Source organism: Macrotis lagotis, chromosome 1 (assembly GCF_037893015.1).
Source record: "Macrotis lagotis isolate mMagLag1 chromosome 1, bilby.v1.9.chrom.fasta, whole genome shotgun sequence".
NCBI lineage: Eukaryota > Metazoa > Chordata > Mammalia > Peramelemorphia > Peramelidae > Macrotis > Macrotis lagotis.
This window is the reverse complement of record NC_133658.1, coordinates 231364579-231387978: the sequence shown is the minus strand read 5'-3', so window position 1 is coordinate 231387978 and position 23400 is coordinate 231364579. Positions and strand designations below refer to the sequence as shown.

At 34.7% G+C, this 23400-nt stretch overlaps 1 protein-coding gene and 1 pseudogene across 1 annotated transcript in view; one reads left to right on the top strand and one right to left on the bottom strand.

Annotated features, from left to right (window-relative positions):
- The window catches only part of CDH13 (cadherin 13), a 1354681-nt gene that overhangs the window by 187646 nt on the left and 1143635 nt on the right, over nucleotides 1-23400 (bottom strand). The window lies entirely within an intron of this gene.
- Nucleotides 2493-14744, top strand: LOC141504518 (aspartyl aminopeptidase-like; annotated as a pseudogene).

Here is a 23400-nt window from a genome sequence, read left to right as displayed (position 1 = left end):
AGGAAAGGCAAACAAAGCAAAACAAAACAAAACAAAACCCTATAGAATCTGAATGAATTGTACATTCACTTTTTAAAAGTTTCTTTTATGTATTTCTTTCCTATCTCACATCCTTTCCTTATTTCTAATTCCTCATATCAGAAGTGACTAATCTGTAAACATGTGAAACATCTAAGTACATTATTCGCCTCACTGTTCATGATGAATGGGAGGGGTTGGAAAGGGAGGAGGAAAGGAAATTATATGATTTTAAATTATGCATATGCATATGGATTAATGTTGAAATAATGAAGAGTCAAATGAACAGAACCAAGAGAACATTGTATACAGGACTAGCAACATTGTTTTAAGAATGACTTTAAGCAAATAATTCATTTTGACTGTTAATATACACAAAGTCACAATTAGGGACCTATGAAAAATGCTATCTGCAATCAGAGAAAGAAGTGATGAATGGAAGCATGCATAGCATATATATATGTATATATGTATGTATTTGCGTCTATTAGTAGCCATCTTTGGGGAGGGAGGAAAAAAGAAATTTATATCATAACTTTATTATTATTTAAAAGAAACAGCAAGTATAATAGATATATAGTTTCATATGCAATCAACTTTTTTATTATACTATGCTATGGAAATACTTGTTTTATTCTATATATTAAAAATAAAAGGGGCAACTGGGTGGCATAGAGGATAGAGTTCAAATCCGGACTCAGACACTTGATAATTACCTAACTGTGTGACCCTGGGCAAGACACTTAACCCCACTGCCTTAAATAATTTTTTTTAATTTAATAAAATTAAATAAAACAAATAAATAAAGATTCCCCACACCCCTGACTAATAGGGTTGTGTAGGGGGAATAAGAGTTTAGGTAAATTGTTACAGACTTTATGGTAGAAATGATACTTTCACCAAGTTCTTGCTATCACTGGCACTTTATCACAGAATCACATTTTGGAAGTTGAAAGGCACCACAGTAACTATCTAATCTAAATCATAGATGAAAGGAATCTTACTGCAATATATTCAATAATTAATTATCTAGACACTTTTTGGAAGACAACCAATGATGGAAAATTCACCATCAATAAAAGTAAGCCATTCCATCTGTCCATTACATACAGATGGTACTTTTAGGATCTATCCTCTTACATTAAGCCTACTTTGACCTCCACTAATGACAAAGTAAATCATCATCATCAATTTTTAAAAAAAAAGATATTCTAAATTTTATAAACTTTCCCTGTAATTCCCTTGAGTAATAGAATCTCATTTTATATATAGAAAAAAATCTAGTGACTAGATAGTTAATTCATTAATTTTATCATGAGCAAAATGAAGGTCAGAGAAGGAGTAAGACTTGCTTAAGACCACAGTATCATACTGCCTCATCTCCAACTTCAAGTAAACTTTAATCCACCCTAACTCTCACTTGTATTGGCTGTAGGAAATAATTATACCTGGTGAAACATTGGATTATTGTAATCATAGAGGATCACTTTGATTTTGATACCACAGATATAAATAAGATGTTTCATCTCTGGCAAGGTGCTTATTTCCATTGTTTGGTAACATTAAATCAAGGTTTTGCTATTCTCTGAATTAATAACACATCTGTCCTTTTTGACTCCTAATCAATGTGATTCTTTGATCTTCAAATTAAATCTAAATCTTCCATTGTAAACTCCAAGAGGGAAGCCTTTGGTACTATCATACAACATTGGAAGATTTGACTTCTATAATATAGGAGTGTTAGGGAGAGAGATTTTCTTAGGATCAGGATTTAGGTTTTGAAGAACTGTTGGAGGCTATCTAATCCAACCTCTTCATTTTGGAGATGATGGAATCTAAAAAAGCTAAGGAGAGAGAGAGAGAGAGAGAGAGAGAGAGAGAGAGAGAGAGAGAGAGAGAGAGAGAGAGAGAGAGAAAGAGAGAGAGAGAGAATGTTAGTTAAGAGAATTAAGCATGGGTCGGCTAGGTGGTGTAGTGGATAAAGCACCGGCCTTGGAGTCAGGAGTACCTGGGTTCAAATCTGGTCTCAGACACTTAATAATTACCTAGCTGTGTGGCCTTGGGCAAGCCACTTAACCCCATTTGCCTTGCAAAATCCTAAAAAAAAGAGAGAGAGAGAGAGAGAAAGAGAGAGAGAATTAAGCATGAAGACACCATGAAGTGAGGAAAAAAACTGTTTCCTAAAATGTTAATGTTATAAGTTGCTTTCACATTTGTTCCTTATGAGTGTTCCTCTTTACCAATGTAAGCTCACTTGTGGGGGTTTGTAAGCTATAATTTTAGGATTCCATACACCCATTGGGGAAGCTAGGTGGCTTAGTGTAGAGAGCACTAGATTTGAAGTCAGAAAGACCTGAGATCCGATATAACTGTTTAATCACTAGGCAAGTTACTTAACCTCTGTTTGCCTTATAATCCAATGGGGAAGGAAAAGATGAATAGCTAGTGTATTGAACAAAAAAACACCTGCCAGTATGGTCCACAAGGTAATGAACAGTCAGTTGCAACTAAATGACTAAACAACAACAACAACAACAACGTTATCTCAGGGATACTAGAAATTGTAAGATAGCTCCCTCCCAGATCCTCAAACTTCAACTTTTAATTGCTAAATTGGAAGTTCACAGAGTATGCTACACATCTTGTAAAACCTACAGTAACTAGGTGATGTAGTGGATAGAGAAATGGCCTTGGAGTCAGGAAGACAGGATTTCAAATCTGGATTCAGACACTTGACACTTACTAACTGTGCTACCTTAGACAAATTACTCCAGCTGTCCTCATTCATATCTGGCCACTGGACCCAGATACTTTGAAGGAGAGAGTGAAGCAAGTGACTTAGCACAGCATCCCCTCACTCAAATCCAATTCATTGCTAGTTATGACATCACCTCCTTTTGAGATGAAGGACAAACAAACATCATAACCTGGCCAGGTTATTATATTTTTGCCAAATGTCAAAATCCTTGGAAGATCAGTACTTCCATTATTCATTTTAAGTTGTCTCTAGGAAAAGTCATTTAGTTACTTTATTATGGCTATATGTCTAACTTTACTGTTAGCTTTGAAGAAGGGATTTATTTACCCTTTTGTATTTTGTCTACAATTAGACTAAGATGTCATCAAGTGAATCATGATACCATTGTTTGACCATAATAAAGGCACATGTTCTCATATGGGTTCCAAACTTTCTTAAATAATTTTAATTTAATATCTTTAAATTAAAAATAAATACCAGGACTTGAAATATTCTAATAGCCATATAGCAAGACATCCTTCCAATTTCATTAGGAAAACTTCACATTTAAAAAAATGACCTTCAAAGTCAAATTTAAATGAAAATTTAATATATTTAGAGAAGAACTTACTATCCTCTCAACTCAGATCCCTATCTCTGAATTATCTTTCCTCTTTCCAACTTTGCTATTTCTCTATACGATACCACTATACTCTCAGTCACTCAGGCTCACAAACTAGGTAAAATTTTCATCTCCTTTCTCATACTCATTCCATATAATGAATCTGATGTCAAGACTTGGTAATTTTCACTTCATAATCTTTTTCCTACATATCCCATTTTCTCCACTCACACATACACCATCTTGATGCAGGCTATCATTGCTTCATGCCTGAACTATTCCAAAAGCTTTCTGATAGTTCTGTCTACACACTAGTGAATTCTCCACTCAGATATGTTGTTTAGTCATTCAGTCATGCCTGACTCTTCATGACCCCGCGGATTATAGCATGTCAAGCTCTTTTATCCTCCACTATCTGTCAAGGTTTGTCCAAGTTCATGTTCACTGTTTGCATGATACTATCTATCAAATCTCATTTCTGCCATCCCCTCTAACTTCTACTTTCAATTTTTCCTGTCAGTTTCTTTTCAAATGTGTCCTATCTTTACATTGTGTGGCCAAAATATTTAAGCTTCAGCTTCAATATTTGAACTTCCAGGAAATATCCTGAATCAATTTCTTTTAGTATTGATTGATTTGATCTTGTTATTCTCCAAAAGACTAGCACCACAATTCGAGAGTGTTGATTCTGCAAAACTCAGCTTTCCTTATGATACAATTACCACATCCATACATTGCTACTGGAAATCCCATGTTTTTTTTATTAAAGATATTATTTGAGTTTTACAATTCCCCCCATCTTACTTCCCTCCCCCCACCCCACCCCCACGGAAAGCAATCTGTCAGTCTTTACTTTGTTTCCATGTTGTACATTGATTGTAAATTGAGTGTGATGAGAGAGAAATCATAACCTTAAGGAAGAGACAAAAAGTCTAAGAGATAACAAGATCAGACAATAAGATATCTGTTTTTTCCTAAATTAAAGGGAATTGTCCTTGAACTTTGTTTAAACTCCACTGCTCTTTATCTGGATACAGATGGCACTCTCCTTTGCAGACAGCCCCAAATCATTTCCAATTGTTGCACTGATGGAGTGAGCAAGTCCTTCAAGGTCGAACATCACCCCAATGTTGCTGTTCAGGTATACAGTGTTTTTCTGGTTCTGCTCATCTCACTCAGCATCAGTTCATGCAAATCCCACCAGGCTTCCCTGAAATCCCATCCCTCCTGGTTTCTAATAGAACAATGGTGTTCCATGACATACACATACCAGTTTGCTAAGCTGTTCCCCAATTGAAGGACATTTACTTGATTTACAATTTTTTGCCACCACAAACAGGGCTGCTATAAATATTTTTGTACAAGTGATGTTTTTACCCTTTTTTTACCCTTTTTCGTCATCTCTTCAGGGTATAGACCCAGTAGTGGTATTGCTGGGTCAAAGGGTATGCTCATTTTTGTTGCCCTTTGGGCATAATACCAAATTGCTCTCCAGAAAGGTTGGATGAGTTCACAGCTCCACTAACAGTGTAATAGTGTCCCAGATTTCCCACAACCCTTCCAACAATATCATTGTCGTTTCTGGTCATATTGGCCAGTCTGAGAGGTGTGAGGTGGTACCTCAGAGAAGCTTTAATTTGCATTTCCCTAATAATTAATGATTTAGAGCAATTTTTCATATGGCTATGGATTGCTTTGGTCTCCTCATTTGTAAATTGCCTTTGCATATCCTTTGACTATTTGTCAACTTGGGGAATGGCTTTTTGTTTTAAAAATATGACTCAGTTCTCTGTATATTTTAGAAATGAGTCCTTTGTCAGAATCATTAGTTGTAAAGATTGTTTCCCAATTTACTACATTTCTTTTGATCTTGGTTACAATGGTTTTATCTGTGCAAAAGCTTTTTAATTTAATGTAATTGAAATCATCTAGTTGGTTTTTGGTGATGTTCTCGATCTCTTCCTTAGTCATAAACTGCTCCCCTTTCCATAGATCTGACAGGTGAACTAGTCCTTGATCTTCTAATTTGCTTATAGTATTAGAAAACCCATGATTTTTACTATATGGACTACTCATTGTGCAGATCTTACCATGTCTCTTCTATACCATAAACTCCACTGACTTTCTTCTACCTCTAGGATCAAGTATAAAATCCTATTCTCCATTTAGCTTTTAAAGTCCTTTACACTCTGATCTCTTCCAATCTTTCCAATATTCTACTTACTCTACTATTCTTCAACATTGACCTTTGACATTCCATACTTTTTCTCTGGTTGTCTCACTACTAATATCTTTCTTTTGGATTATCTCTCATCTATATAAACATGTGTGTGAATGTGCACACATGTGTATATGTGTAAACATAGATATATAACTTGTATATATAAATCATATATATAAATACACACAAATTGATATATAGTCGAAACTAAATGTATACATAGTCTACATATAGAAAGATATAAATATATCTCTATCTGTTATCTATTTGATGATAGTTATCTAATCATCTATCTGTATTTTATATTTACCTAATTGGGAGTATGTTTGTTCCCTAATTAGTAAGTGAAGCCTTTAGAGAGGAACTGTGTTTTTTTAACTTTCTTTGAAACTTCAGGATAATATTTGACACATAATAAGTTTTTAATAAATGCATGTTCATTATTGATTGATTCTATCAGGAGGAACTCCTTCATGGCTCACAAATTGTAACAAGGAGGAAGAACAGAACTGGCACAAATACTTGCACTATCCCTGAGAAATTGCTAGTCTCACTCGTGCTGGTAATACCATCTCTGTGGCCTTGAGCAAGCTATTTATTCTTCCCATTTTCAGATACTTATCTATATGTGGCCACAATACTGATCAGTTTTTCAGTCAAATGGATTTTTACATCTTTTTGCTGTCTTAGTGACTGATTTGGGACTGGCAGGGAAATCACTTTCCCTGTTCAGTTTTAGGATTATCTGAATTACCTAATCAACTATTATCTAATCCTGAGGTTTTTGGAAACATAGTCTTTCTCTATTTGAAAAATAAAAAGAATGGCCAATGAATCATTAAGTGATAGAACTACTGAAACAAAAACTAATAGTATAGACAAGTCCCAAATAAATATCCAATCATTTGATGAAGGAAACTACAGTGTTGGGAGAACTTTTCCAAATACTATCAAATCAAGTATATGAATGCCTATAAAATGCAAGGGACTAACAAAGTTATCTTGTAATTTTATGATTTCATAAGAAAAAAAGAATATTTCATGGTAACTTTGTTTTATATTTAAAAGGAATAGCCAAGTTATACATAGTATATTTGCATTTTTATGTGCAATCAACTTTTTTTAAACTATGCTATGTTATGGAAATACTTGTTTTATGCTATTAAAAATTAAATTAAATTTAAAAAATCTACAATAATTTGAAGTAAAACATAGCAGACTTGGTCCTCTGAGAAAGCTGTGAATACTGACTGGGCCTAGAAAAACTGTGAATACTAACTGGTACTCCCCATCAAATATTTCTGGCTTCTATAAGTAACAGTAGCCATCTGCCATTTCATCCATTCCTGACTAACATCACCAAAGCTGTGTGTTAACAAATAGAGCCCAGACTCTATAGAAATCCTAATCCAAGGCTTTGAGTTTGTTTCCATATGATGCATGTCCTTCAAAAGCAGGTCTGTGGTTTTCTTTTATATTTTTTAATCGGCATTTCCTTGCACTCTCACTTACTGAGTAAATACTCAATAAAAGTTTGATGAATTGAACTGAGCTATTGTGAGATCTCAAAAGCAATCAGAAGAGATTATTAATCAATCAATCAATTGATAAATATTTATTAAACACCTACTACTATTTAGATATCATATTAGATAATGGAGATACACAAACCAAGAAAGCACTAATTCCAACAATAGCCTTTACAAAGGGAAAGAGATAAACTATGGATGTAACACCTGTGTTAATATTATATGGCCTGGGGTGGCTAGGTGCCCGTGGGGTGGCTGGGTGGCTCAGAGGATAAAGCATCGGCCCTGGAGTCAGGAATACCTGGGTTCAAATCCAGTCTCAGACACTTAATAATTACTTAGCGGTGTGGCCTTGGACAAGCCACTTAACCACATTTGCCTTGCAAAAAAAAAAAAACCTAAAAAAAATATATTATATGGCCTGCGGGTCAGATCTATCTTCTACTTATCTATATTGAAAAAATATTTATACACACAAACATAAGTCATTTCTATGTATATTAGGTACCAGAGGTGCCAACAGGGAGATCTTCAAATTGGACTATGCACTGGGAAAATTTAATGTATCGTAAAGTTGTGTTGTCGATGCTATAGGATAATTTCCATTTACCAATCTCCCTGTATGAAGTGGAGCACAATATAAAAGATATATTTCTTGACTCTTATATTTGAAGGAGACTCAAGGAAGGAACTCAGAACACTTCAGTGTAACTTGACACCTTAAACTGGCTAGTATTCTTCTAAGGTTTCTAAATATCTATGAGAAGATTGGGCATATATTCATAAGGTCTCGGAGAAAATGCTATAAGATAAGCCCATCTACTTACATAATTTCAACTATTAATTCTATGTAAAGTTCTCTTCCAAAGATCCTAACTTTAGATCTCTTACATATCTTGTATCATTTTTTACTCAGGATCACAAACTTGGATCAATATCTTTCTGGGGCAACTAAACTCAGGATAAATACCTGAGTTTAAATCTGGTCAAAAACAAGACTAGCTTTATGACCCTGAGCAATTCACTAAACCTCTGTTTTCTCATCTGGAAAATGAAGATAATAATAGCACCCTCTTCTACCAAGATTGCTTTGATGATCAAATGAGATAATAATTACACTTTAGCTGATTCATACTAAGTGATATATTAATGTTAGCTATTATTATCCTCCATCATCTTATCTTTTTGCCAAATTTTGCCAAATCCTTTTCCTAATGTATTCTTCACATCACCTTTCTCTTTTCTATTCCTATTTCAACCATCTCTTGGACTCTGTAACTCTAGTACTTTCCCTTTTAAGCTACTAATTAAAGTCCTATTTTCCTTTCATGATTCTTTTAGTCTATTAATAACATGCATTCAGAGATCCCTTCCAGAAGTGTGATAGAGTCAACTCCAGTGAGCTGTTAAATTTTCTATGTGAAATTTTCTTGGAATTTGGAAAATGTTACAAATCAGTTCTTTATTTACTATGCTGTTGATTTTCTAGTCTGATGGAAGCAATGGAAAAATGTAATTAATTTATATTAAACTTTAAAATATGTCATGCATATGCATTTGTAGTTGTACAAATATATAATATATATTTTACATGTGTATTCTGATAAATGTTTAATAATTGATTCCAGATAGATTGCTGGAGGGGGGGGGAGAGAGAGAGAGATATTCTGATGCTAGTATCTCTTCTTAATCTGAACTTCTCTAGCTCTAGCTGTCTTTATCATTCAGTCTCAACTATCTTTAATTAATTGCATTAATCATTTTGTTTATATGTCTTGTCTGTCTCCCTCACCAAACTTTGGTCTCCTCAAGATCAGGAGTTATGTCTACTACTTCTGTGTATCCCCAATGCCAAGAAAAGTGCCCTAATAGAATAAACACTCAATAGCTGTTTGTTGCTACTGATGATACCTGACTGTTTCTTAGAGCTAAATTGTGCTTTAAGGACTGAAAGGGTCAAGGCCATTTCCAGATATGTACAATTTATTCTGGCTGAGTAGTTTGCAAAGAGTGAAAATTAGACTCAAGTAGACAATGTTTCATTGACCAGGAAATCTATCTTTCTCTAAATTGGAAAATTAAAACTTGGAGCTTTGCATTAATATGATGACATCTGACCCCTAAGGAACTCTTGTCAAAACCTGGTGCTAAATTTTGTCTGAATTCTTCAGTCATGAGCCAGTATCAAGTTTTCTATTCCTTCTGGGTGCCCACTCACTAACAGATGATGTATATACCTAGGGGAAAAAAAGAAAATATATTTGTAAAGAATTGGGTGTATTTTTGTAAGCCCAACAAGGTTCACTGACTGCACTGATTTGAAAACCAAACATTTCATTTTGAAAATAGAATCAAAACGTGTCATTAAATATTTGTCACACAATCAATCACCACACATTTGGTGTTTATAATAGCTAAAGTTATTTCCACACAAGTGTACATTTAACGGAACATTTATTATTAATAACAAGTATAATGGTTGTGCAACAGAAAACCAATGATAAAAGTTTCTCACAAACAAAACTTTGCAGTTAACCCATAAACTTACTATGTTTCTAAAGATCTAAGATATTTTCTCTTCTAGTCCTATCATGCTTAGAGACTTTTGGTTCAGTTATTGATTACAGTCTTGCAATATATTAAAAAAGGTCTCACAGACTTTGAATGTTTTGACCTATTCTGAGATATCACTAACCCTCACCAGACATAAAGAAAACAGCAATGAAGAACTTGTCCCTTAGTTTTGAAGTTGCTGATATATAATTGCCAAAGTTTGGGGTGGCTAGTGGATAGAGCACCAACCCTGGAGTCAGGAGTACCTGAGTTCAAATCCGGCCTCAGACACTTAATAATTACCTAGCTGTATGGCCTTGGGCAAGCCATTTAACCCCATTTGCATTGTGAAAAAAAAAACTAAACTAAACTAAAAACCAAAGTTTCTCATAGCTAGCAAGGAAGAGACAAGGTCAAACAAGGTTAGGGGAAGGAAAAACATATAAGCCCCATGTAAACAAAGTCAGAAAGGGGCAATTGTAAATCAAAAGCAAGGAGTGGCCATAAAAACAATCTGTGCCCTAAAGTGGGGGTCTACCAGAGTTAATAAACTATTTCTAAACATCAAATCAGCCTCAGTTGATCAAGATGGGGCAAAATAAACTTGAATAATAGACTTGCCCTGATTCCATCTAGGTTATTCCCAAACTCAAGTGTCAAGGAAAACCAAGCTATAGTTTCTGAAACTACTCATTCTTTCTGCAAACTCTTAATGTTATTTTTTTTATGGTCTATGTGTACTGTTTTTGGGAGGGCTCAGAATCTGGAAGTAAATAATCTATTTTTTTTAAGATGTAACACTTGTTTGCTGATTTATCTCAATGATACAAAAGAATCAGGCATCAAAAATAATGAACAAATGCTGTGAGGGAATCTTGAACTGTTTACTGTATTTATACAGTATTATTCAGAGATTCTTTTAAGAAAATTAAGAATTAGTTCATGTATTTAGGTCAAGGACAGATTTAATTATTTTATCTCCTTTTTTCTACTTATAACCCTTCCAGATCTGAGTCCTAAGGTCCTTTGTCCAAATTTGTTGACAACTATAGCTATATAGATAATAAATACATGGTGGAAAGAAATTGGCCTATTAGTTTTGAGAAAGGGTATTTAAGAATATCTCACAAGAAGGGGTAGAGCCAAGATGGCACAGTAAAGACAAGGACTCACCAGAGCTCTCCCCCAAACCACTCCAAATACCTTTAAATAATGATTCTAACTAAATTCTAGAGTGGCAGAACTCACAAAAAGACTGAGTGAAACAATTTCCCAGCCCAAAGAAACTTGGACCATCCAAGAAAGGCTCTATTACACTGGGATTATAAATGGCTCACAATGCAGCCTGGTCTGTGCTGGAGTTTGGGCTTCCATATTAAGATAGCCTAGCAGGACTCCTCCTTACAGTTCCAGGGCAGAGGGAAGTTCTGTCAAAGCACAGGCAAAAGAGCATTAAAACCTTGGAGGAATAAAGGTCCCAGTGGGGTGTCCCCCCAAAATATCTCAAAGTCTTGCAAGTGCAGTAAATTAGTCTTGGACTGAGGAAATAAGTAAACAACAGAAAAAGAAGAATCTGACCACAGAAAATTGCTTTAGTCCCATGGAAGATTAAAACACATACTCAGATGATGAGAAAATTGAAGCTTCCATATCCAAAACCACCGAGAGAAATTGAAAATGGGCTCAGACTATGGATGAGTTCAAAAAAGACTTTGAAAAGCAATTAAGGGAGGTGGAGGAAAAATTAGGAGGAGAAATTAGAACAATGCAGAAAAATCACGAAAACCAAATCAGCATCTTGGTGAAAGAAATACAAAAAAAAATACTGAAGGAAAAAAAAGTGTTACAAAGCCAGTTTAGGCCAAATGGAAAAAGCAAAACAAAAGACAAATGAGGAGAAGAATGACTTAAAAAGCAGAATTGGCCAGCTGGAAAAGGAGATAAAAAAGCTCTCTAAAGAAAATAACTCCTTCAAATGCAGCATGGAACTAAAGGAAGCTGATAATTTTGCAAGAAATCAGGAAGAAATAAAACTCTTACAAAAAAATCCAAAAATCAGAAGAAAATGTGAAATATCTCATTGGAAAAAATAACCGACCTCAAAAACAGATCCAGAAGAAATAATTAAAAATTATTGGGCTATCTGAAAGTCACAGTCAGGAAAAAAATCCTAGACTTCATTTTTTAAGAAATAATACAACAAAATTGCCCTGAGATCCTAGAAGCAGAGGGTAAAATGGAAATTGAGAGAATTCACTAGTCACCTCCTGAAAGACATCCCAAAAGTAAAATTTCCAGGAATATTATAGCCAAATTCTAAAACTCCTAAATCAAAGAGAAAATTCTAAAATCTTTCAGAAACAAACAATTCAACTACCGAGTCTCCATAGTCAGGATTATCTGGCAGCATCTACATTAAGGGCTCATAGGAATTGGAATATGATAATCCAGAAGGCAAAAGATCTTGGTTTACAACCAAGAAGCAACTACCCAGAAAAATTGAACATCCTCTTTCAGGGGAAAATATGGACTTTCAATGAAACAGGGGACTTTCAAACTTTCCTATTGAAACAACCAGAGCTGAACAGAAAGTTTGATCTCCAAGTACAGGACTCTGGTGAACCATACAGGGGGTAGATGAGAAGAACTAACTATGAAGAACTTAATGATATTGAACTGTTTGTATTCCTCCTTGGGAAGAAGATATTGATAACTCATATGAACTTTCTCATTTATCAGAACTGTTAGAAGGAGCATATATAGACAGGGTGGCATAGGAAGGAGAAGAATATAATGGTATAATATAATAAAAAGGATGGAGTCAATGGGTGATAAAGGAAAGTACTGGCAGAAAGGGAAAGGAGATGAAGAAGAAGCTAAGACATTTCAAAAGTCAAGAAAAAGCTTTTTCAATGGAGTGGAATGGGGGAAGACAAGGGGGGATGAGTGTGCCTTGATTCTCATCAGAAATGACTTAGAGAGGAAATATAAACACACTTAATAGGGTATAGAAATATATCTTACCCTGGAGAAAAATGAGAAGAAAGGGATGGGATAATGTGGAATGGGGGGAGGGAAGTGGGGAATAGGTGATAGAAGAGAGGGCATATTGTGGGAGAGGGTACTCAGATACAACACACTTTTGGACAGGGCCAGGATGAAAGGAGATAGAGAATAGAATAAATGAGAGTGAAGAATAGAGTGGAGGGAAATACAGCTAATACTAGCAACTGTAGGAAAAATATTGAAGCAACTTCTCTGGTGGACATATTATAAAGAAAGCAACTCACCCCAGAGACAGAGCCATTGGAATCTGAACACAGACTGAAGTACATTTTTTCTCTCTCTTACTATTTTTGAGGTTTCTCATCTTCTTGGGGGAGGTATGTTTACTCTTATAGAAAAATTATTGTAATAATGTATAGTAAATAAATCTAGATCCTTCACTGGAAAAAAAGCAGAACCAGACAAAAATGAAAAAGGAGATTTAAAAGTTCTCTGAAGAAAATAATTCATTAAAATGTAAAATGGAGCTAAGGGAAGTTGATGACTTTGTGAGAAATCAAGAAACAAAACAAAACCAAAAGAATGAAAAACTAGAAGAAAATGTGAAATATCTCATTGTAAAAACAACTGATCTGGAAAAAACAGATCTAGTAGAGATAATTTAAAAATTATTGAACTACCTGACAGCCATGACCAAAATAAAAAAGAGCCTCAATGACATTTTTTTCAAGAAATTATCCAGGAAAACTGCCCTGATATCCTAGAAGCAGCAGACAAAATAGAAATTGAAAGAATCCACTGATCACCTCCTGAAAGAAATCCCAAAATAAAAATCATCAGAAATATTATAGTGAAATTTCAGAACTCCCAAGTGAAGAAGAAAACATTACAAGCAGTCAGAAAGAAACATTTCAAATATCATGGAGCTACAATTAGGATAACTTAAGATTTAGCAGTTTCTACATTAAGGGATCATAAGACTTGGAATATGATATTCTGGATACCCAATAAACTACCCAGCAAAACTGGACATACTCTTTCAGGGAAAAAGATAGACATTCAGTGAAATAGGGGACTTTCAAACTTTCTGGGTGAAACAGTCAGAACTGAACAGAAAATCTGAGCTTCAAATACAAGACTTAAGTGAAGCCTAAAAAAGAATGCTCCCTCTGATCAAAATGAATAATGACTGGTGCACTTGGCGATATTGATACTGTGCATTCCACACTTAGCCATTCATCTTTATCAGACCATCAATGAGAACTTCGATCCCAATACTGAGAGCCATTTAATACTCATTCTGGTCATAATGATCCAGGAAGAGCTCTTTAAGGGGACACCTGACTCAGTGTGTCCTACTATCCACACAGAGCTACACCAGTCCTTGCTTATGTCTCTGTTGTTTGTCCAGTTGGGCAGAGTCCTGAGGACATCCTAGAAATGAAAATGTCTCCTGGAGACACTCAGCCTGTGGTCCTTGGAGTCACATATGAGGAGTTCACCTTTGCCCCTGAGACAACCTGCAAAGTTCTTTCTGTGCCTTCCAGGCTTTGATTGACTCCTGTGCCCTTGCTTCTGAACTTCATGTTCAAATGGTTGATTCACCTGTATGATCACAAATAGCTTGGATCACAGAGTGCACAGGGAGCAGAGTTGTTGCTGACAGAGCTGATGCTTTGGCATATCTGAGCCTCACCCCAGAAAATGATAGCCTCTGAGAAGATCATGCCCCAAACCCACATGATCAGCACCAACATGGTCCATTCTTTCTTTTCTAACTACCTGTTTAAACATGAGGAAAATCATTTCCCTTTTCCCACTAGGGATCTGTGATCAAGATGAGCAACAACCAACTCTATGCTTCCAAGCATATTTCCAAGGCATTGATCTAAGACATGGCTGACTGAGTTGGGGGTGCCCTTTCAGGAATTCATGGTTCAGATTGAATCCCCCTATGGCATGATCATTGGACCTTTTCTGACTGCTCATCTGGGGCTGTGGGTGCTCAACTTAAATAGGATCCAGCTAGTTATGCACTCCATCCATGAGATGGTATAGACTTTTACCCTCACTCAATACTTAAGAGTTTCTTCTGTTTCCTGTTATGAGTGTCAGTTTTTCAGTAGACTGAGACCCTCCAGAGCTTCTCTTCCCTTCCTCATCCCATTAACACCAGAATCACAGTTCCCACTGACTCAGAATTTAAATATTAAAATTAATTTTTCATTAAAAAAGAATATGTCACAAGGCAAACAAGACACAGTAACAAAAGGCCATAGTGACATAGTGTTTAATAAACCCAAAGACCCCAGTTTTGGGGGTTATGAGCTCAGTATTTGACAGAAACTACTAGGAAAACTGGAAATCAATAGGAAAAAATTGGGTAGAGACCAACATCTCACAACATATACAAAGTTAAGGTCAAAATGGGTTCATGATTTAGACATAAAGAATGACACCATTTTGTATAATGCTGCCAAGATTAGCAGGAAAACAGCTGGAAAACAATTTTTACAACTGGAGTTCTGATAAAGGTGTCATTTCTAAATAAAGAGAATTGAATCAAATTTATAAAGTTACAAGTCATTCCCCAATTGATAAATGGCCAAATGTTATGAACAAGCAGCTTTCAAATGAAGAACTTAAGCTATTTATGATCATATCAAAAAATGTTCCAAATAATCACTGATTAGAGAAATGCAAATCAAGTTGACTAAGATGACAAAAAGGAAAAATGATCAATGTTGGAGAGATTGTGGGAGTATTGGGAAACTAATGCATTGTTGGTGGAGTTGTTAACTAATCCAACCATTCTGTAGTTCAATATAGAACTATGCCCTAAAATCATTAAAACTGATCATACCCTTTGACTCAGCAATACCAATACTAGGCCTATATCTAGAAGAAAACATTAAAAAAAATGGGAAAAGTCCCACATACTCCAAAATATTATTTTCTTGTAGTGGCAAAGAACTGGAAATTGAGGGGAGACCCATCAATTGAAGAATGATCAAAAAAGTTATGGCATAAATGTTACAGAGTACTATTGTTCTATAAGAAATCATTTTCAGACTCTAAAGAAGCATGGAATGAATTACAGGAACTGCTGCTGAGTGAAGGGAGTAGAACCAAGAGAACATTGTACATATTAATAATAATAATGTGAGTTGATCAACCTTGATAGATGCATCCCCTCTCAGCCATCCAAAAAGCTAGGACAGCCCTGAGAGACATGTTATAGATAATACTATCCATATTCAGAGGAAGATAACCAAAACAAAACATAACAAAAAACTATAGAATATGAATGAACACTACTTTCACTTTTTTAAAAATTTCTCTTATGTTTTTCCTTCCTATCTCATGGTTTTCTTTCTTTTCCCTTAGTCCTAATTCCTCATATAGAAAATAGCTAATCTGTAAACATGTTAAAAGATAAGTGCATATGTATGATGTTCACTAGACTATTGTCTACTGAGGGGAGGAGGGTGGTAAGGGAGGGTGGAAGGAAATTAGGTTATTTATAAATATGCATATGCATGTGGATGAATGTTGAAAAATTGTCATAACATGTAACTAGAAAAAATAAAATAAAATATCACTTAGGAAAAAAATGACACCATAAGCAAATTAAGAACAAAGAATAGGCCATCTTTCAAATTTAAAAAGAGAAGAATTCATGATAAAACAAGAGATAGAAACCTTTACAAAAATATGAAATAAACAAAAACAAGGTAGTCAAGATAGAAGGAAAGCAGAAAGTTGGAAACAAATTTTATTATGTCTCTCTGAGGTCTCATTTCTCAAATATATGGAGAACTGAGTAAAATTTATAAAAACCCAAGTCACCTACCAATTGATAAATAGTCGAGGGATATAAAAAGGGAATTTTCAGATGAAGAAATCAAATCATATGAAGAATGTTCCAAATCTCTTTTGATTAGAGAAATGCAAGTTAAAACAACTCTAAGATACCACCTCACATTTATCAGATTGGCTAATGTGACAAAAAAGGAAAATAGGAAATGTTGGAGAGGATGTGACAAAATTGTGACATTAATGTACTGTTGGTGGAGTTATATACTGATCCTATCATTCTGGAGAGAAATTTGTAGCTATATCTAAAGGCCAATAAAATTACACATACCTTTTGATTTAGCAATACCACTATTAGATCTGTTTCCCAAAGGGACCATACGAATGGGGGAAAGGACATACATGTACAAAAATATTTATAGCAGTCCTTTACATGGCAGCAAAATATTTGAAATTGAGGAGTGACTGAATGAGATATGGTATATGAATATAATAGGATACTATTGTCAAAAAGGGAATGATGGATAGGAAGATATCAGAAAAACCTGAAAAGTCTTGTTTGAACTAATGCAAAGTGAAATGAGCAGAATTGGGAAAGCAATGTACATAATATCAGTGACATCAACTGTGAATGATCCAACCCTTTTCACAATGATAAGTACAAAGGACTAACAAAGGAAAATGCTATCTATATCTAGAAAAAGAACTGATATATTTTGAGTGCAGGCCAAAGCATATTTTCTTCAATTTATTCTTTCACATGGTTATTTTTTCTTTTGATGTTTCTTTTTCCAAGAGACTAACATGAAATATGTTATACATAATAACATCATGTATAAACAATATCAAACTTTCTACCATTTTTAGGAGAGAGGAAGAGGAGGGAGGGAGAAAAATTTGTAACTCAAAATTTTGTAAAAATGAATACAAAAATTTTGTCAATATGTATTTGGAGAAAAATAAAATATGTTACAATTTTAAAAAATATCTCACAGGTGATGAAAGATTATCTATTTGGAAAAAATAGAATACTGTTACAATTTTTAAAAAGGATATCTTACAGGTCATGAAAGAAGATTATCTATTTCCTTAGAAGTCATAGAAAACTTTTGAGATCATCCATGGAATGATGCAGGCCTCTTACCCTTCTTTTTTCTCCCCCCCCCTCCTTCACTCTTTAACCATTGGTACTGATCAAAGATCTAAAAGTTAAGATTAAGGAATGGGAGCACAAAATACCATTTTACCATCAATTAAAATGATAGAAAATATAATAGGAGATTGAAAAATGTGAGAAATGGAATAACTAATGGGAAGCTGTCTTCTGTACTGATGAGAGTGTCAGAAACTTTCAAGGGTCTGTATCAACTGCTTTGTTGGTGTTGCGTAATTTCAGTCATCACGTCTAACTCTTTGTGACCACATTTGAGTTTTTCTTGACAAAGGTATTGGAAAGATTTGCCATTTCCTTCTTCAGTTTATTTTACAGATGAGGAAAATGAGTCAAATGGGGTTAAGTAATTTGCTCAGTTACCCAGCTAGTAGGTGCCTGAGGCAAGATTTGAATTCAGAAAGATGAGTCTTCCTGACTTTAGGTTCATCACTCTATCCATTGTGCCACAAAGTTGTCCATAAAGTATTATAACTAATATGGGACATTTTATTGGTGGAAATTTTGAGTAGGAAGATAGGGAACCCTGAAGGTCAGACATCCCCAACATAATGTGACCCAGAGGCCATTTTCAGCAGTCTCTTATCTATAAGACCAAAAGCAAGTTAACTATAAGCCAAAGATTTCTTCCTAGAAATTTAGCTAGGAATATTTAGATTCTGTATGTGTAAGCTTTTTTTTTTTATTAATTGTTTCTGGTTTGACTTGTGACTTATCACAACATCATCCATTTACCACATTTTTTTGGTAAATTATAGGGAATATAGACAGAAGAGCTTGATCAACTCTTCTGTATACATTAAACCCTTCCAAACTCTCTAAAATACTTGATAATTCACCAGAAATACAATAGTAATAATAATAATAATAATAATAATAATTCACATCTATAGAATTTTAAGATTAAAAGATATTTTCCTACAATCTTGTGAAACTGAGGTTCAAATAATTTAAATGACTTCTGTTTATAAGTGAATTCTCCTTGTATACCTCCCACCCTTCAATAGATTTTGGTTATTAATATTGCAATCTTATTACTACTATAAAACACGAGGTGATATTTAGGAGTCAAAAACTCTTCTAAAAAGAGACATGGATTGACTCTCTTGCAAATAGAAACCCAGGAATCAGTTTTTGTTTGGCTTTTAAGATAACTTCTCCAGAGCTCTGGCTATATGAATGCACCAGTAGTCTTTAGATTTGACAGGGAAACATGACTACAGCCATATCCTGACAGTGTCTAGCAAGGATAGGGGACAAGGTTAGCAATGTATAAAGAGGACTGACTATACAGCCATGGTTGCCCCTGCCATGTTCTCTTTGACAGAAAACTCTAACATGAAGAATCATACACCAAATACACCTGGGACAAATAAAAATGACAAATGATACAAAGTCAGAAATAAACATAAATTGATCCCAGTTCTCCCAACTGAGGGAGACTTATTCTTTCAGGCACACACATACATTGGAAGTTGTCCATTGCTTCTATGCAATCCTAGAGGAACCATAATTCCCCTTCCCTGGGCAGATCACTCTCTAAAATCATATTTCCTTTCTCTCAGGTAGTAGCATAGATAATTTAGTTATGATGGAGCTATCACACACACACACACATGCAAACATGCATACATACACACACAGAGGCATGTACTCACACATATACATAATATAGATGTACATTCAGTATTTATACATAAATTATTTAATATATGTAAATATAATATGTGCACATATAATATATATAAATTTGTACACATACATATGATTATTTTCATATTGTCTCACTCAGTGAATGTGAGGTCCTTGAAAGCAGAGACCATATTTTTCAAAGGTTTTTGTATCCCTAGTACTTAGCAAGTACCTGACAAAGAGGAAGCACTTAATAAAAACCTGTTAACTGATTGAGTGACAGAAGATAGCCTTGGATATGGGAAGAAGTTGTCTCCTTGGTCAAAGATAATAAATGCACTTAAGAGATTCTCAGTCACTTGCTAGCATTCACATTGTGGGATAGGAACAAAGAGACATGCCTTGTGGAATTAACTTAAAATGCTTCAGCCCCCAGGAGGTAGCTTAAGGAAGACTTCTATTTGTATTCTCTGCAAGTAATTTATAAATAGAACTCTACAATGCCTAGAAGTATAAGGAATATTCTCTTCCTTTGGGGCTTGAGAGATTGTGACCTTCTCACAATAAAATATAAGAGTGAGAAAGGAAATGCTCTCTTCCCTTTCTCACTTTCATCCCCACCCCAGCCCTTTGTCTTTCCCCTATTTTGGCTTACTTTTGAAGTGCCCAATTTTTCACCCTCTAGCTTTAATGGAAAGACACCTTTACAAGATGTCAGATTACTTTATCTTTTATTCTCTAAGAAGGCAAGGGTGCACCTTTCCACTGGACCTCAAAATTGACATTGAGAATCAGAAATGTCTATACTGAGGATATTTTTCTGAACCTGTCTATACTTCTGCCTACCCTCTCAGTTCTTGCTAATCTCCTTCCTTTCAGGGAATACACAGAAGAACACATTTCCCTTATTTGTCCAACTTTTGCTTAATTAAAAGGGAGAATTATCCTCATTAGTCCTCTGTCCAAGAACTGAGGTATAGAATACAAACTAATGGGTTCTCCATGGAAATTTCACACAAAGTCTGTGTTTATGTGCAGCTGTAAATCAATTGAATTTGACTGAGTAAGAACAAATATACAAATGACAAGCTGGGACAGAGGGGAACCAGTCTGACTTAGGGAGTTCTTACCTTCTCAGGTTTAGTCAATTGGTTGAAATCTACCTAAAAAATGCTTGTTATCTACTGATAACTATTTTTTTCAAATACCGAAATTATAATAATAAGCAAATATTATGTAACAATTTAAAGTTTACAAAGTGATTCACAAATTTTCAATTACAATCTTGTGAAAATAGATGCCAAAGGTATACCATACCAATGTGAGGAAACTAATGCTTAGTGAATGGAGTTGCCCATGGTTATTTAACTAGCACATGTGAGAGTCAGAATGCAAACCAAGGGCTTCATAACTTACTTATGCACTGTAGAATAATTTGAAAGCAGTAACTCGATTTTTATTAACTCGGTTGATTTAGTACCATTTGGAAGGGGAAAATAAGTTTAACATATACTACAGTGGAAATATTATATAATCATATCATGATTTGGCATGACCATTTGACAATCTGGTACAATCATTCATTTTACATATTAGGAATTAAGGCCAAGAGAGTTTAAATGATTTGACTAAGGTCATTCAAAAAGTAGGAGAAGAGCTGAGATATGAAGCAGTTTCTCTGAGACTTTAAATCATAATGTCCTCTGTCTTTAGAATTGTAAAAATGAGTAAGAGGACCTAGGTTTTCTAATACAGACTCAATTTCTAACTACTTGTGTGACTGAGGGCAATCAACTTAAGAGTTTCTCAGTTTCCTCATCTGTGAAATGATAAAATGCAAACATTGAATCACTTTTGCCTCAGTAGCTACTTTCAGCTCTAAATAGTTTATCTCATTGAAGAAAAAATGAGAAAAGCAGGGAAATTAAAGGACCAGATGAATTAGATTAGGAGGTCTCTAAGCTTTCTCAGGTTCTTTAGATATTGTGATTTTATGAAAAGATGAAAAGACTACTCCATAAATTCTGCAGATAGCACAAAATAGAATATGAATCAACGGAAGTTATTAGGTTTAATGGACACACACTGAGTCATTGTCTCCCTGGAATGTTATCTATCACCTATGCCTCTGGGTTCAGAAACATAATGGAGAGAGTTTGCATAATTATAGCCTCCAAACACAATTCTTTCCCATAAATCCTACCTTGCTCCTTTAAACCCCAATGATTCACACTGACCCAAGTTAGTCATATTTTTTTTCCTACAGAATTTAGAAATTATCCTTGACTTGCATTTGTTTTTAAAACTGTTCAATGGTCCTCTTGCCCTTGTTAAATATCTAGCCTCATTGCTGCTGCCTTCTCTTGTTCCCAACTTATGCTGAGACTGAAAGGAGGCTGAAAACTCATTTCACTGGAATGATAAAGTTGCTAACAAAGTCAATGAGGTGTGATGACACTAGAGAGACTGACTTTTGTTCTTTAGACATTTCCACTTAGTAGGCATTAAGTAAAAGACTTTTTTTTATTATTGTGAGAAAGCATAATAATAATTCTATACTTTAAGCTTACCTACGCTATGCTGTAAATAAACTTCAATGATCTTAAATAACTTCATGGACATGAGACACTCTCTCCTGGAATGCTGCATAGGTCAGTCATAGAATCTCAGAATCTCAGGGCTGGAAGGGACCCCAAAATCATCTAGTTCAAGTCATTTCTGTACAAGAATTCCTATAAAATTTTAACAAATGACTACCTCACCTTTGCTTAAAGAACTCCCATAAAGGGGAGCCTAATACTTCCTGAAGCAGTCCACTTCATTTATGAATAGTGCCAATAATTAGAAAGGTTTGTACTATGTCAAGATTTTCATAATGATTTGCCAAGTATTAATATCAAGCAGTGTGCAAAACAGGAAAATATATGCTCACCTAAGTTATATACTAGTATCAGAGAATATGTCCAAACAAAAGAAGAATGATCTTCTGGTGTTAGGGTGCTTCAAATATTCTAAAGCACAGATGATTCTACTAATTCCATCAAGTTCTAGTCTCCCCAGTGAAATTCACAGCAATAAGAAAGATATTTAGCTAACTTCCTACACTAGAAAAACAAAGTGGATAGAAATGCATGTTGCCTAGATTAATACATAAAGTTAAATTAGAAGCCTATTAAATTAGTTCTTTGGTATATACTTACAAATACAAATGCACATATAACAGATCCAGATTTGAATACATACTGAGAAGTTCAATGTCTTGCCCATGGTCACACAGCACATAGATATCAAAGGAAGGACTTGAATGTAGACCATGCTGTTACCTGGATTCAAGGTATTTCTGATATTTACCTACTATGTGACTTTAGGCAAGAAACTCAATTTCTGAGTGCCCCATGTAATTCTCAAAGGCTATAAATAACAATTAAGTTGCCAGTCTTTATCAGTGGAGCAATCCCCCCCATAGGAATTCATAATAAAATTATATGAACAAAGTTAAATACACATACTCCCTAAATTTTTGCTTTAAAAGTTCACAACACCTGTGATTTCAGTTGTGAAGAGAAATCCCATGGTAAAAAGCCTGGGGAGTATATACAAATTAGAATAAATGGGAATGAATGATGAACTTTAGTTGTATAATAAGCTGGCTCCAAGACTGAATAAAAGGAATGTATCACATTTTGGAAAATTATGCAGCACTTTCAATGGCTCCCAACCTGCCCTTAAATACTAGTATTCTCTTCATGATGCTATAAGGTTATGCACCATGAAATACCACAAACTCAAAAACAACCTACAAATAACTTTAAGTGTTATGAAAATATGAATGATAGCATAAGTGGACTGCAGTTCCTACACTGTACGACTGTGATCAAATGAGTTTTCTTATCTGTAAAAGGGGAAAATATACTACCACCCTCGTCAGTTTGAAAAAAAATCTACTTTTTAAACCTAAAAGTGTAAATGCAAGCATTATTTATTGAGAATATGTATAATCACAAAAGAAAGTGAAATGTCATATAATGAGACAGAAAGAAGGCAAAGAGAAAACCTAATTGATACATTGTTACTCACCACACATTAAAATAATGT